At 31.8% G+C, this 14999-nt stretch overlaps 1 protein-coding gene across 1 annotated transcript in view; it reads right to left on the bottom strand.

Moving 5' to 3' along the window:
* Positions 1-14999, bottom strand: part of LOC134701527 (ethyl acetate hydrolase-like) — a 28733-nt gene that overhangs the window by 13370 nt on the left and 364 nt on the right. The window lies entirely within an intron of this gene.

Genomic DNA, 14999 nt, shown 5'->3' on the forward strand with positions numbered 1-14999 from the left:
AAGACACTTATCAATGAGCAGGGTTCAGACTCATAATGTCAGAGTTACCTAGACTATTCATCAATGTGGGGAAAACTACTTACACCACTATGCTACAACCCATTCGGTGGCATAGTTGAAAAAATATGCAGTAAATGCCATATGATAGGGAAATACAGTGAAAGGTGGGTGTTAAAATCAATTGTACTGCAATTTGCAAAACATTACAAACCAGATGCTCCGCAGGGCGTAGCTTTATACAACCGCAGAGGTTGAACCCTGAACGGTTGGGGCAAGTATGGACACAACATTCAAGCTGGATTCAGCTCTAAATTTGGATTGTGATTAAATAGTTGACACAGCATAGGTTTCTGACACAGAATGAATGTGTTCTAATGAACTTAAAAGTTTTATTTTCTCTTAGAGCAATTCACTATGCTGTTGAATATTAATCCTCTCAAAAAAATGTTTGAAGAAATTTTCTTTTTATTTATGAAATTTCAAATGAGAAAAATTGAACCCAATTTTTTTAATCACATCCCCCTTTCCCTTATTCCAAAACTAATCTCAATTAAAATTTCTAATGGAGTTTGCAACAATAACTACTCATTTAAATACATCATAAAATATTAAGATGTAAAAAACTGCTTGTTATCACTGAATGGTAAAGATTATTTTAAATTATTAGTTGGTAGTAAAAAGTGAACATACATTGTATATTGTATATAACAAAGATTTAAGTTGATTCTGGACAAAGAAAGATAACTCCAATTAAAAAAAAAATCTTGCTATTGCACAATATTTTGCAATTAGATATTTCTTGCTTACTATTCTGGACAAAGAAAGATAACTCTAATTAAAAAAGAAATTTGCTATTTCACAATATTGTGCAATTAGATATTTCTTGCCATTGTGCAATACTTTGCAATTGAAAAGACTTGCTATTGCACAATACTTAATATAATAATTTTAGATCCTGATTTGGACCAACTTGAAAACTGGGCCCATAATCAAAAATCTAAGTACATGTTTGGATTCAGCATATCAAAGAACCCTAAGATTTCAATTTTTGTTATAATCAAACGAAGTTTAATTTTGGACCCTTTGGACTTTAATGTAGACCAATTAGAAAACAGGACCAAAAATTAAGAATCTACATACACAGTTAGATTTGGCATATCAAAGAACCCCATTTATTCAATTTTTGATGAAATCAAACAAAGTTTAATTTTGGACCCCGATTTGGACCAACTTGAAAACTGGGCCAATAATCAAGAATCTAAGTACATTTTTAGATTCAGCATATCAAAGAACCCAACCAATTCATTTTTTGTCAAAATCAAACTAAGTTTAACTTTGGACCCTTTCGACCTTAATGTAGACCAATAAGAAAACGGGACCAAAAGTTAAGAATCTACATACACAGTTAGATTTGGCATATCAAAGAACCCCTATTATTCAATTTTGATGAAATCAAACAAAGTTTAATTTTGGGCCCTTTGGGCCCCTTATTCCTAAACTGTTGGGACCAAAACTCCCAAAATCAATACCAACCTTCCTTTTATGGTCATAAACATTGTGTTTAAATTTCATAGATTTCTATTTACTTATACTAACCTTATGGTGCGAAAACCAAGAAAAATGCTTATTTGGGTCCCTTTTTGGCCCCTAATTCCTAAACTGTTGAAACCAAAACTCCCAAAATCAATCCCAACCTTTCTTTTGTGGTCATAAACCTTGTGTCAAAATTTCATAGATTTCTATAAACATAAACTAAAGTTATAGTGCGAAAACCAAGAAAATGCTTATTTGGGCCCTTTTTGGCCCCTAATTCCTAAAATGTTGGGACCAAAACTCCCAAAATCAATACCAACCTTCCTTTTGTGGTCATAAACCTTGTGTTAAAATTTCATAGATCTCTATTCACTTTTACTAAAGTTAGAGTGCGAAAACTAAAAGTATTCGGACGACGACGACGACGCCGCCAACGTGATAGCAATATACGACGAAAACATTTTTAAATTTTGCGGTCGTATAAAAATTAACCGATACAAACTTCTGCCTGAAAATTTCTTTTTTTCCAAATATTCTTTTTTCATGGAAGATAGAAGTACTTGAACAACAAACTTAGAAATCTTTAATTATCTTCAAAATTCAGTCAATCTTAGTCACGTGTGGCAATTTAAAAGATCAAAATATGCAAATGAGAATTTAATTGAATTTTCTCATCATAAAAAGCACATCCTACAAGTACATGTATAAATAATTGAATACCACTTGTAGTAAAATAACTTAAAATGCAGCTTATTTGGTACATTCCAAAATACTTGACACAGAAACTTGTTTTTAAATACTTGTGTAATTTGTTTTTTACCTGGGGGTATACCTTAAATAACATCATGAAATTCAATCAAAATTGTCATCTTAAATTAAATGGTATTATGTTAAGTAAAAGTCAACATACATTTTTATGTGGCCAGTCAAGTTCAAATATCAGACATTTATCTGCCTAAAACACTTTAACCACTTCTAGTGACTTTAAAATTCAGACAGTTATGTATTTTTTCACAATGTTTGAAATAAAGCCAATATAAAAACCAGATGCTCCGCAGGGCGTAGCTTTATACGACCGCAGAGGTTGAACCCTGAACGGTTGGGGCAAGTATGGACACAACATTCAAGCTGGATTCCGCTCTAAATTTGGATTGTGATTAAATAGTTGACACAGCATAGGTTTCTGACACAGAATGAATGTATTCAAATGAACTTAAAATTTTTGTTTTGTTTTCTTTTTATTTATGAAATTTCAAATTGAACCCAATTTTTTAATCACATCCCCCTTTCCCTTATTCCAAAACTAATTTCAATTAAAATATTCTAATGGAGTTTGCAACAATTACTACTCATTTAAATACATCATAAAATATTAAGATGTAAAAAAACTGCTTGTTATCACTGAATGGTAAAGATTATTTAAATTTATCAGTTGGTAGTAAAAAGTGAATATACATTGTATATTGTATATAACAAAGATTTAAGTTGATTCTGGACAAAGAAAGATAACTCCAATTAAAAAAAATTCTTGCAGATATTTCTTGCTTACTATACTGGACAAAGAAAGATAACTATTAATTAAAAAAAAATTTGCTATTTCACAATATTGTGAAATTAGATATTTCTTGCCATTGCACAATACTGTGAAAAGACTTGCTATTGCACAATACTTAATATAATAATTTTAGATCCTGATTTGGACAAACTTGAAAACGGGGCCCATAATCAAAAATCTAAGTACATGTTTAGATTCAGCATATCAAAGAGGCCCAAGAATTTAATTTTTGTTAAAATCAAACTTAGTTTAATTTTGGACCCTTTGCACTTTAATTTAGACCAATTTTAAAACTGGACCAAAAATTAAGAATCTACATACACAGTTAGATTTTGCATATCAAAGAACCCCAGTTATTCAATTTTTGATGAAATCAAACAATGTTTAATTTTGGACCTGGATTTGGGCCAACTTGAAAACTGGGCCAATAATCAAAAATCTAAGTACATTTTTAGATTCAGCATATCAAAGAACCCCAAGGTTTCAATTTTTGTTAAAATCAAACAAAGTTTAATTTTGGACCCTTTGGACCTTAATGTAGACCAATTTGAAAACGGGACCAAAAATTAAGAATCTACATACACAGTTAGATTCGGCATATTAAAGAACCCCAATTATTCAATTTTGATGAAATCAAACAAAGTTTAATTTTGGACCCTTTGGGCCCCTTTTTCCTTAACTGTTGGGACCAAAACTCCCAAAATCAATACCAACCTTCCTTTTATAGTCATAAACCTTGTGTTTAAATTTCATAGATTTCTATTTACTTATACTAACGCTATGGTGCGAAAACCAAGAAAAATGATTATTTGGGTCCCTTTTTGGCCCCTAATTCCTAAACTGTTGGGACCGAAACTCCCAAAATCAATACCAACCTTCCTTTTGTGGTCATAAACATTATGTTTAAATTTCATTGATTTCTATTTACTTTAACTAAAGTTATTGTGCGAAAACCAAGAATAATGCTTATTTGGGCCCTTTTTTGGCCCCTAATTCCTAAACTGTTCAAACCAAAACTCCCAAAATCAATCCCAACCTTTCTTTTGTGGTCATAAACCTTGTGTCAAAATTTCAATGATTTCTATTAACTTAAACTAAAGTTATAGTGCGAAAACCAAGAAAATGCTTATTTGGGCCCTTTTTGGCCCCTAATTCCTAAAATGTTGGGACCAAAACTCCCAAAATCAATACCAGTCTTCCTTTTATGGTCATAAACCTTGTGTTAAAATTTCATAGATTTCTATTCACTTTTACTAAAGTTAGAGTGCGAAAACTAAAAGTATTCGGACGACGACGACGACGACGACGACGACGACGACGACGACGACGACGACGACGACGCCAACGTGATAGCAATATACGACGAAAATTTTTTCAAAATTTGCGGTCGTATAATTATTCAAACATGTTTCATGAATATTTAACTTGTGACAGAAAAAGGTTGACAACTTTCATGAAACGAATCATTTAAAAACAAACAAAAGAGCACTGCATTAATTAACTGACTTAGTTTTTAGTTCAGATTTCCCATGGGAGATAACTCAAAATTACCTATTATTAAAATGCACTATCACGTGCAAAACTTTGATACTTATTAATCAGCGCACTGATCAGTAGATTAGCCAGCATGATCCAGCATGAGATCAAATTTATAAAACTTTTGTCTCCATCCTAATACCCGCCATAGTGGAAGTTCATTAGACTAATTAAGAACCAGTTTGATTGGAAAGCATGATTTTTTTTAGATTTTTTTTATTCATAACCTCAGACACATACTTGTGTACAAGAGGACAATATATACATACATATTCAGATAATACATAGCGAGACAGGACAAACGGAACACAAATACATAGTATATTTTAAAAGACAATTGGTATAATTAAATAAAGTATTTTATGATTTTCTTCACAAAAATTGATAAATTCCTTTGAACTTGTACGTTACAAATAGACAACAAGAAGAATAGGCCCGCACATTGGAAAAGAAAATCAGACAACTTGGCCATCTGAAACTTAAAGGTCAAGGCAATGTGTAAAAAAAAAACCCAACTTGTTTGAAACTCCTAAAAGATCAATGATAATTGGGTATTGCTTAATTGATGTCCATTGGCAAATATTTCATGTATCAAGAACAATAAAATGTTTAGATGTAATACTTTAAGAAGGTTTGGCAGGGCAGATTGTCTTGGGTCAGTTGTCAGAAAGTGAGCCTGCTACTAAAAAATAAGGTTTAGAACAGAACAATAGGCCATCTATAAACCAAAATGCATGTATAAATAAATATAATATACAGGTACATAGACATGTATTGGTCATCCACTATATGCATGGACTTATGGCACATGTAAATATATATTTCAACAATCCCAGATGTGAATATACGTTTGTTTATTTAACAACTCCATCTATTTCCTATGGGATATACACCTTATTATGATATTAATTAGTGTATATTATTATTATATTGGAGAAAATTAGAATATATTATAACAATGATAATCAGAGATGATATTGATATAATCCCCTCCCCCTACAGATTATCATGGCACATTCCCAGAAATTCCCCCAAGTAAACAAATCTTTATCATGCCAGAAATCTAATCTTATCAGATAATCTTGTTTCTGTTTGATGGAATTCTCAAACTCATCAACATGTCCAAGGCAACGCTACACAGGCAAAAATGTGCTCTATCTTTACAATATATACAAATCGCTTTTGATCAATTCTGACAGATATATACAATGTGTACATCTACATACAATAAGCTGATTTATAGTGCTTATTTTCACAACAATGAAGCTAAGGTTTCAGGTTTCAGCTACTGGTTTATTAAACCAGCTTAGCTTTATCATGTTTATGGTGAAAAAAAATTTGATCATTTCATCTTATTTTGAGAAAAGATCAAAATGTCTATATAGCTACAGTACAAGTTCCCCATTTAGTGTCTAGTATAGAACAAATAGCAATGCATAATTCCTATATTTTATTCTTATTTCCTGGGAAACATTGGCGGATCCAGAGGGTTCCTGGAGTTGGAACCCCCTTTTTTTTGGCCAATCAATGCATTTGAATGGGGCCATATAGCTGGAAACCCCTCTTTATCCTGGGTTGGGAACCCCCTTTTAAAATGGCTGGATTGGCCCCTGGGAAAAACAGTTAAGCTTGTAGTGATCTTCTTCAAATGATTTCTGGGAGGTGTAATATGTACATGTAAAGTTGTATCTAGTGTTTTCTTTTTTTCACTTGCTGCATGCAATACGTATTAAATCTGGCACTATGTAAAATATATCATCATTATAGTAAAATGGTATGCTTTATTTTTGCCCATCAATTTTCTTTAATAGAGTTGCTTTTAAAGTTCATAAAAAAAACATTGAACTTTGAAATTAAAAAAAAGACAATGAAAGAAAACAACTGAAATTCAACAAAACAAGATATTCCTTTTTTTAAGGGTTATGTATGAATTCAAACATACGCTAGGGATGCATAATAAGCCAAAATACAACATTTCCCTCAGGGGAAATAATTAAACATATTCAATACTGTAAAGATTCAAATTAAATGTAATCAATGGAGGAAATATTTAGGGTGATGATACTTCACTACTGTTTACACGGAGAAAATGAAATATTCAGATGAATCAATAAAGAAACTGAACCACTATCCATGGCAAATAAAATTTAAGACTAAGTGCCTGGATATTTTCAATGCAGCTGAAATTTTTACGCTTTAAATATATGAAATAAGAATATAAAGTGAGACCTTGTTTGAGTGATTGCACATTTAAAGGGAAATCACACTATTGTTTATACGCATCGCTCTCGGCGCCGCCATAGTGTCGTAATTATATTATGACGTCGCCGTTTTCGATTCCGTCGTAAAGGTTTCTAATTCATGAAAAAGCGAGCGCTCGAAGGGACGTCCACTAAAGCAGGAGAAATGATAATGGACATATCTTATTTTTTACAACTGATATGTTGTACTGGCAAGTTTCTAGATTGTATTGCGATTTACCTGCGGAATACAAAATAATTGGCAAATACTGCAGAATAAAAGGCAAAAAAAACAAAGTTTGAATGAAGAGTAAAAGTAATGAAATGACACAACTTTGGCAGCGTATCGCCGCAATGTGGTATGTAGGGTTCAGTGTATATTTTCGGAAAGGGAGGGGGGGGGGGGGGGGGGTGTTACAAACAGACAAAGAGTACCAGCATATTAGCGTATAGCTATCGGAATCTGTAGTTTTCCGTTCAAAAGAGGGTTGTAAATAAGAACAATGAGTTTCAACTTACAGTTTTCTCCAATCTGATTAAAATATTGATCTCTGATTACGTTATACTACATGTTTAAAATATTGATGCATGCAACATCATAAATATAGTCTCCTATCCTACATGTATAAATAATTCATCAAACATCTCATTTCATATAAGAATTTATTCGGCTCAGCCTGTCGAGCTTTTACAAAGCAGAGTCAAAATTCATATGTTCTAGTTCTGAATATGCATTTAACTTGCCACTGGACGTAAATGTGTGAAGTCCTATTTGATATCGTTATTATTTCAAATGTGACGACAGAAATGATATAAGGGTCGTCCATCTTTCCCACATGTTCCTTTAATATCTAACGCCTCTGAACTCTGAACAGTTAGGATCAGGTTGGGCAATTTTGGATACAATATTCAAGCTTGATACGATCCAAATTTGGATTGTGATAAAAAAAAAAATTGACATAATATAGGTTTCTGACACAAAATAAATGTGTTCAAAGATATTAAAAATCTATTATGCAATACTGTGCAATTGGAGATTTCTTCTTGAGATATTTCGAAAAATCTGCCCTGAAAAAATGAAACGCCACCCCTCCCCTCTGTAATACAATTTTAGATAGATCCATACACTTAAACACAAGTTATTGTAAAATAGTAAATTTAGTAGAATGCTTGTTTGTGGCCCCTATTGATTTTTGAACGTTTTGAGCAAGTACATGTACTCCTTAAATCAATTTCAGCCTTTTATTTGTGATGTGGAATTTTGTGGTACAATTTCAGAGAGATCCATTACTTCTCAATGTCATATTAGAAATTTATGAAAATCAAAAGAGTATTTACATTAACAGACATAAACAATTTATCAAAGTTGTATGAGGATTGATGAAAGCGTTATTGATTTATAATTGTCCGAAAACTGGGAAATCCCCCTTTTTAATGAATAAAACCCTATAACCCGGAAACGTCAAATCAAAATTCATTCAAAAAAGAAAGGGAGCGCTCACGTCAATAGATATAAACAATTCACCAGATTTATGACAATTGGTTAAAGCATTTTTGAGTCAATGTCCGAAATGTTGACGACGGGACGGACAGACAGATGTATACCATAATACGTCCCGTAACCGGGCGTATATATTATATATAATAATTCAACACGTACTATACATTTGGCTTTACCAGTCTCCAACAAGAGAAATATTTAACACACACACACACATGTATTTATGAAGAGATATATTCATGTCTCACAGAGTACTGCTAAACTGTAACAGACACACTTATGGTCCGTCTTGTGAAAGAATATTCCACTCATATAGACAAATGTTTGTGATGATGTTCATCTAATATTTGCCACTGAAAGTTTTGCAAAAATAAAGAAAAAAATAGTAAAAAAAATGAAAGAAAAATAGAAATAAAAGTTCAGATGTAGGTTCGGGTTTAGGTCACTCAATGTGATAACTGTCGACAGGATAAAGGGAGATTGTCGGATCCCTAACGTGACTGAAAAGGACATCCAGTTTTTTTTATACAAAAGTAGCTGATTAACTCTTTATTCTTAAGTTCTTAAAAAAAACCCAACATGATAAAGTAGAGAGTGCTTAAATATTGGCACACAAATTCAATCAATTATTTTCAAATTAACTATTATTAATGAGGGGGCCGGATCAGAGGGGTCCTGAACACGAGATCTCGGGCTTAAAAAAATGATATCCCGAGGTTCAGAATTTAAAAAAAAATCCCGACATCCGGAACATCGAAAAAAGAAATCCCGGATTAAAGTGCTGAGTTTGTGGCTTTTTAAACACGGCATTTCGGGTTTTATATTCCCGGTGCAATGGACTAGTTAGTGAATTTATTCTGTTTGTAGTCTAAATGGAACGTGTTACTTTTCAGCCCAGATACAACAAATGCAATAGAAAATTTAGATGGCTCCAACTTTGACAATTACTTTTTGATAAGCTGTTACTGTATGTTTAATAATGAATAATCAAAATGCCCCAAAAAATAATTACTATAAAAAAATATATATATATTATACATGTTATAATGGTTTAGTAAAAAGGTTTAACCCAATAGTTCAAAGCATTGCAAGAAATGCTGCTATGCTAGCAACGTCGTTCTGTAACGTTAAGAGAAAAAGTTATAATTCCCGCCAAAAATCGATTATAAGATTATTTCCATTGTAGCGGATTTAAAACATCGGTGACCCCCCTTTTTTATTTATGCTTTTAAAATCTCCCCCGAAGCTGCAACTAATGCAGAAGTTTGAAGGAAAAAACATTAGTAGATTTTTTTTATTTCAAGAAAAATCTATAATAAATGGCAATCAAAAATGGCGGGAAATTAAAAAGGGCCTTAAAAAATAAGGAAACTGAGAAAAATAAATGGGTATAAGATAAAATTTACAATTGACTGTTTTAGTTAAACCAGTTAAGCATAGTTTTTCGATAATTTTGCCTTCTTTTAGCATTTTTGAGCAATATTTCTATATTACGGTATAACGCGATTCTTTACTTTTTGATGACGTCATATCTCGAAAACAACATCGGTGACCCCAATTTTTTTTTCGCCTAAAATATTGTCATAAGTATGAGCTGTCTACATGCAAAATTTAAATGAATTATTATTAGTAGTTTAAATAGTGTGATTTCCCTTTAAGCTTCACTTATTGATATATTTCAAAATTCTAGAGGAAAAAAGGGGGATGTGCTTCTGAGACACTTCTTATTGCCATTCCTGAACTGTATTCATTTAATCTAAAGCTTTAAGTATAATCATAGACGTCGACCTGTAACTTTAATTCGTCAGAGCATACATGTATATGTACTAAAATTCATCAGCAATTGCAAATTTTTATCATAAAAAAGTGGAATCATAAAAAGTAATTACTCTTGCAAAACTGGATGGCAATAAAATGCTAGCAGCTAGACTCTTTGACAATTACAATATAATACTGGAGTCATATGACATAACTTGATGCTATATATATTGTCTAAATCAATAACTAGTTAGTCAACCAGAGCTATCATTACAATAAATTAGGTGGCTGATGTTTATCTAAAATAGTTTGTCTGGATGAGATGTCATATGACACCAGTGTATTTCATTGTATAGTAAAGCATACCAAATAGACTTAGGAAGCACAGAACTTCATTGAAGCATGAGTTACTGAGAAGTGCCACAATCAATAGTGTACAGTCCATTTTTTTGTATCAGCAGTTTTTTTGGATTAGCCTTGAATTGACCACTATATGATAGTTTGATTTTTTTTGCATTGAATGCATTATACATTTACATTGTACTTGTATGCTATTTTCAAAACTACAAAATTGATATGCATGCATGCAGTGTTCTCCCCAGGCTGTTATAGCGTCGCTATATTTTTTCACCGTGATGCTATAATAATTCCCGCGACGCTATAATTATTTTGAAGATGCTATTTTACTTGTCCTCAATTTTGAACTTTCATCTATTATCGATTATGATCATAAAAATTATATCACCTTTAAGTCGGACACTAAAGGCAATTAAGAGATTAAATAGCTAGGTGTTAATTACCCTCAGGGTGATAACTGTTTGGATGCGAATATCCCAAGCTGACACTTGTGGCATGACTAAAACCACGTGTCTGCAATCGCCAATTTCGACATGGAAAAATGCAATCACAAAACAATTCGAAATCTACGTTTTGTATTACGAAATTTCAAAGATTGAAACGATTTTTTTTCTTTTAAGAAGAGGTCGTTTATTTGTGCAACTCTCCAAAAATTACTTTCTTTCTCTTCCGGTAATACGAGAGCAAGAATTTTGGTTTAGAGCTAAAATGAGTTTAATACTTCTTTAAAAAGTTATCATAATTGGCTTAATTTTATGTTTAATCCATTTAATGCATTAAAAGCGTCTTATTCATTCACAATCTCTTGTCAAACAATGTTTATTGTCGGACTCATTTTCGTAAATTTTTCTACGGCAGACATTGCACATTTTTGTGTAAACTACGGATCGGAACCGGAACAGATATGACAAAAAACCGCATTTTCACGATAATGACAACAGATGGACAGTAGACAGAAAAAATATACCAAGAGAGAAAACTACGCATTAACAGACTATTTGTTAGATAACTTTGTTCAAAATACATATCATTTTGATGTAAAGATAAGAAAGAACTGGGACTAATTCATTGAGTGCCATGAAACAATGAATTTCATAAACATGATAAAAAAAAAATTTAAATTGATTTTTTTTTTTTGGTTACTTTATCTTTACTTGATATAATATAAAAAATAGTTAATTTTGTGTACTATATATTTAGTTTTGTATATATACAGGTTGATCTATAATGAACCATTCATTCATTTGACTTATTGTTGGGTAACTGAAACCACATATTTATTTTTATTTGGCACAAGAGGAAAAAAAAATTCTGTAACTATAAATGAATAAAGAAAACATATAAACTGAAACAACTGTTTTTGTGGTTATAGTTTAATTGTATTCTCAGTTATGAATTGAACAATATAAACTAAAACATATAAAGGAAATAGAGCATCAACACGACGCGACAAACGACATTAAAAAAAATACAGTTATTTTTTTTTACGCAAAATGTGATGCTATCCAAAATTTCTGGGGAGAACACTGATGCATGTACATGTCAGCTTAAGAGATTTTGAACAATAAAATATGTTTAAACTAACAGAACTGAAACCCGAAAATAATTAAAAAAACAATAAATGTAATAAATCCAGATAAAACCAAATTGATTATTGTAAAACCCATAAAATATTCACTTGAAGGCTATATTAACACCATTATGTTATAATTCATTGTCTTACAATGTGTTGGTATATGATTCAATAGTCTGGAACTTATAACTTAGTATGTTATAGACTATTACTAAGTTATGAGTGTCATTTTTACATTGAAGTAAGGAGAAAAAAAGATACAGGATATATATATAGCATTACAGAAACATCATCATGACAGTTGAATGCAATATAGTTTGACAAGTAAATAGAATACTGTATAGAGGGTTATTTTCACAGGGTATACCTTTTCACTTATTTATGGGGATAGCAAAAATTGCCAAAATTAATTCCACCAATTTAAAATTGGGCATGCAAAAGGTATTGATAAAAGTTTTGAATCCGCCAAAATAATTTGTAGAACTTATTCAATGGAAATGAACTGCTGTTGAACTGTATATATTTGACTGAATTTTATCCTCGTTCATGATCACTGCTCCATAAAAACAAAGCCAATTATTGGATAAAAAAAGGATAAAATATGTAGGTTAAAACTGCTCTCTAGATTTTAAATTGAGAATGGAAGCGAGGAATATGTCATAGAGTGAACAATCCCACCTAATAGCAGGAAACAGCCTACAGAGACCACTTGGTCTTCAACACAGAGAAAATCCTGCATTCAGCAGAGGACTTCTTTGTAAGTTAAATGTACTTAAAATTAAGCAGTTGGACTATTGAACTCTATCTTTTTGTAACAGCATATTTCTACTTGAAATTAACTAAAATTAATATTGACCTGCATGTATAATGGTTTTTCTTTTACATATTGTGACTTGGATGAAGAGTTGTCTCATTGACACTCATACCACATCTTCTTATTATTATATCTATGTAGTACTGGTACATGTACAATGTATGTATATATTTTGTAAATATGTACTTTTATTTCCTGTACAATGATTTCCTTAACTAGCAATCTTATTTTTTAGCAGAACTTTATTATAAATAATACACACACTGACTAGAATGACAACCAATTAACTAAAACCAGTTCCTGTCAAAATCTACAACAAGCCATCAGCCATTTACAATATTACAGATTCTTTAAAGATAACTTTTGCAGTAGAAACAAAATGTTATTGACTTTTCCTGTGCTGTGTTGAATTTTTCTTCAAATAGAGAGAACTAGGTCTTGGTCTAGGAGAGGAAATTGCATAAAATGTATATATGTACTTTATCAGTCTTTTTTCTGCAGTATATTGGCTTCAGATGGTGAAACTGGGTTGGGTACATGTACATGTAGATAAATGTTAATTAAAGTGGTCAAAACTGTCACATCCCAAGAAAGGTCGCCAAACTCTTCAAATTACAGTAAAACTTTCCTTATTTGCTCTACAACCCCTTCATTGGCTAAAGTTGGGTACATGTACATGTAGATAAATGTTAATTAAAGTGGTCAAAACTGTCACATCCCAAGAAAGGTCACCAAACTCTTCAAATTACAGTAAAACTTTCCTTATTTGCTCTACAACCCCTTCATTGGCTAAAGTTGGGTACATGAACATGTAGATAAATGCTAATTAAAGTGGTCAAAACAGTCACATCCCCAGACAGGTCACCAAACTCTTCAAATTACAGTAAGACTTTCCTTATTTGCTCTACAACCCCTTCATTGGCTAAAGTTAAATTTGGGTGTAAATCACAATTAACATGTTTTTATAATGTTTGCAACATCATCATTTAAATATAGACATGATATTAGATATTTCTTTAATTTTTGTTATCAATTGCAGGAAAGAAATTTACCGGGGTTCCTGTAAGACATGGTTCCTACAACTTGACCTGTGAAAATGAATATCATAACAATAGTTTCATATGTACAATGCATATAATGTACATGTACATGTATGTATAAAACTATATACATTTTGTATTGCCAGACCATAACATAACAGTTTACACAAAATATAGATTTAATTTATACTGTTGTTTTATAATTCAATAACTAAATTTTAGGCAGAATTTTAATAGAGCTCTGAGGTCTTGATGACAATACTGCAACAACACAAAATAAATAATTTAAAAAGTCTTTCCAATGACAAATGCATCATTGTTTAATCATATAACAATAGTGACGTGAAATAGATGTGACTATTAGATTTTAGATGAAATGAATAGTTTGGCAAACATGTGCATATACCTTTCTGCATGTACATGAACAAATGTATATAATTAAAGACATTCCATTGTTCATTTTTGCCATTCCCAAAGATGGAATGTTATAAGATAATCTACACCCTCAATCCTTCTAACTTGTTTATGTTTCATTATTGTCTGATTTCACATTATTAAAGTGCACATACATTGAGAACAAAAGAAATGTATGTCACCCTCTACACTAAAGATGAGTTTCCTATTTCCTTTTTATGACAGAATTGCCCTGGTTGACAAAAAGGATTAAGAAGACAAAGGACATTGTGACATTGAAGATATTTTTTTAATGTGAAGTAAAATTTTCAAGGATAATGCATGGACTGTAAGAGAAAGTATTGCTAATTTATATGAACTTGCTAAGTGGCGGATCTAGAAATTTGCATAAGTGGGGGCCTGCTCCCGTCACGCTTCAGTGTTTCCCTATATAATCAACCATTTTTTTTCTTTTAAAAAAAGGAAAAAGGGGGAAAGGGGCATGGCCCCTTGGGCCCCCACCTAAATCCGCCTCTGTTGCCCTCCTCATTAAAATCTTCACATGGATGTACCATCTTCTTCTATGAGCCAATATCTAATGGTTCATGTGTGTAATTTACAAACTAAATTCTAGAACAAAGACAACAGTACTGCTAAGGAGGTCTTAATTTGTCTGGAAACAATCCCCCTTTTTTCTAT

The sequence above is a fragment of the Mytilus trossulus genome, unplaced genomic scaffold, assembly GCF_036588685.1.
Source record: "Mytilus trossulus isolate FHL-02 unplaced genomic scaffold, PNRI_Mtr1.1.1.hap1 h1tg000244l__unscaffolded, whole genome shotgun sequence".
In the NCBI taxonomy this organism is placed as follows: Eukaryota; Metazoa; Mollusca; class Bivalvia; order Mytilida; family Mytilidae; genus Mytilus; species Mytilus trossulus.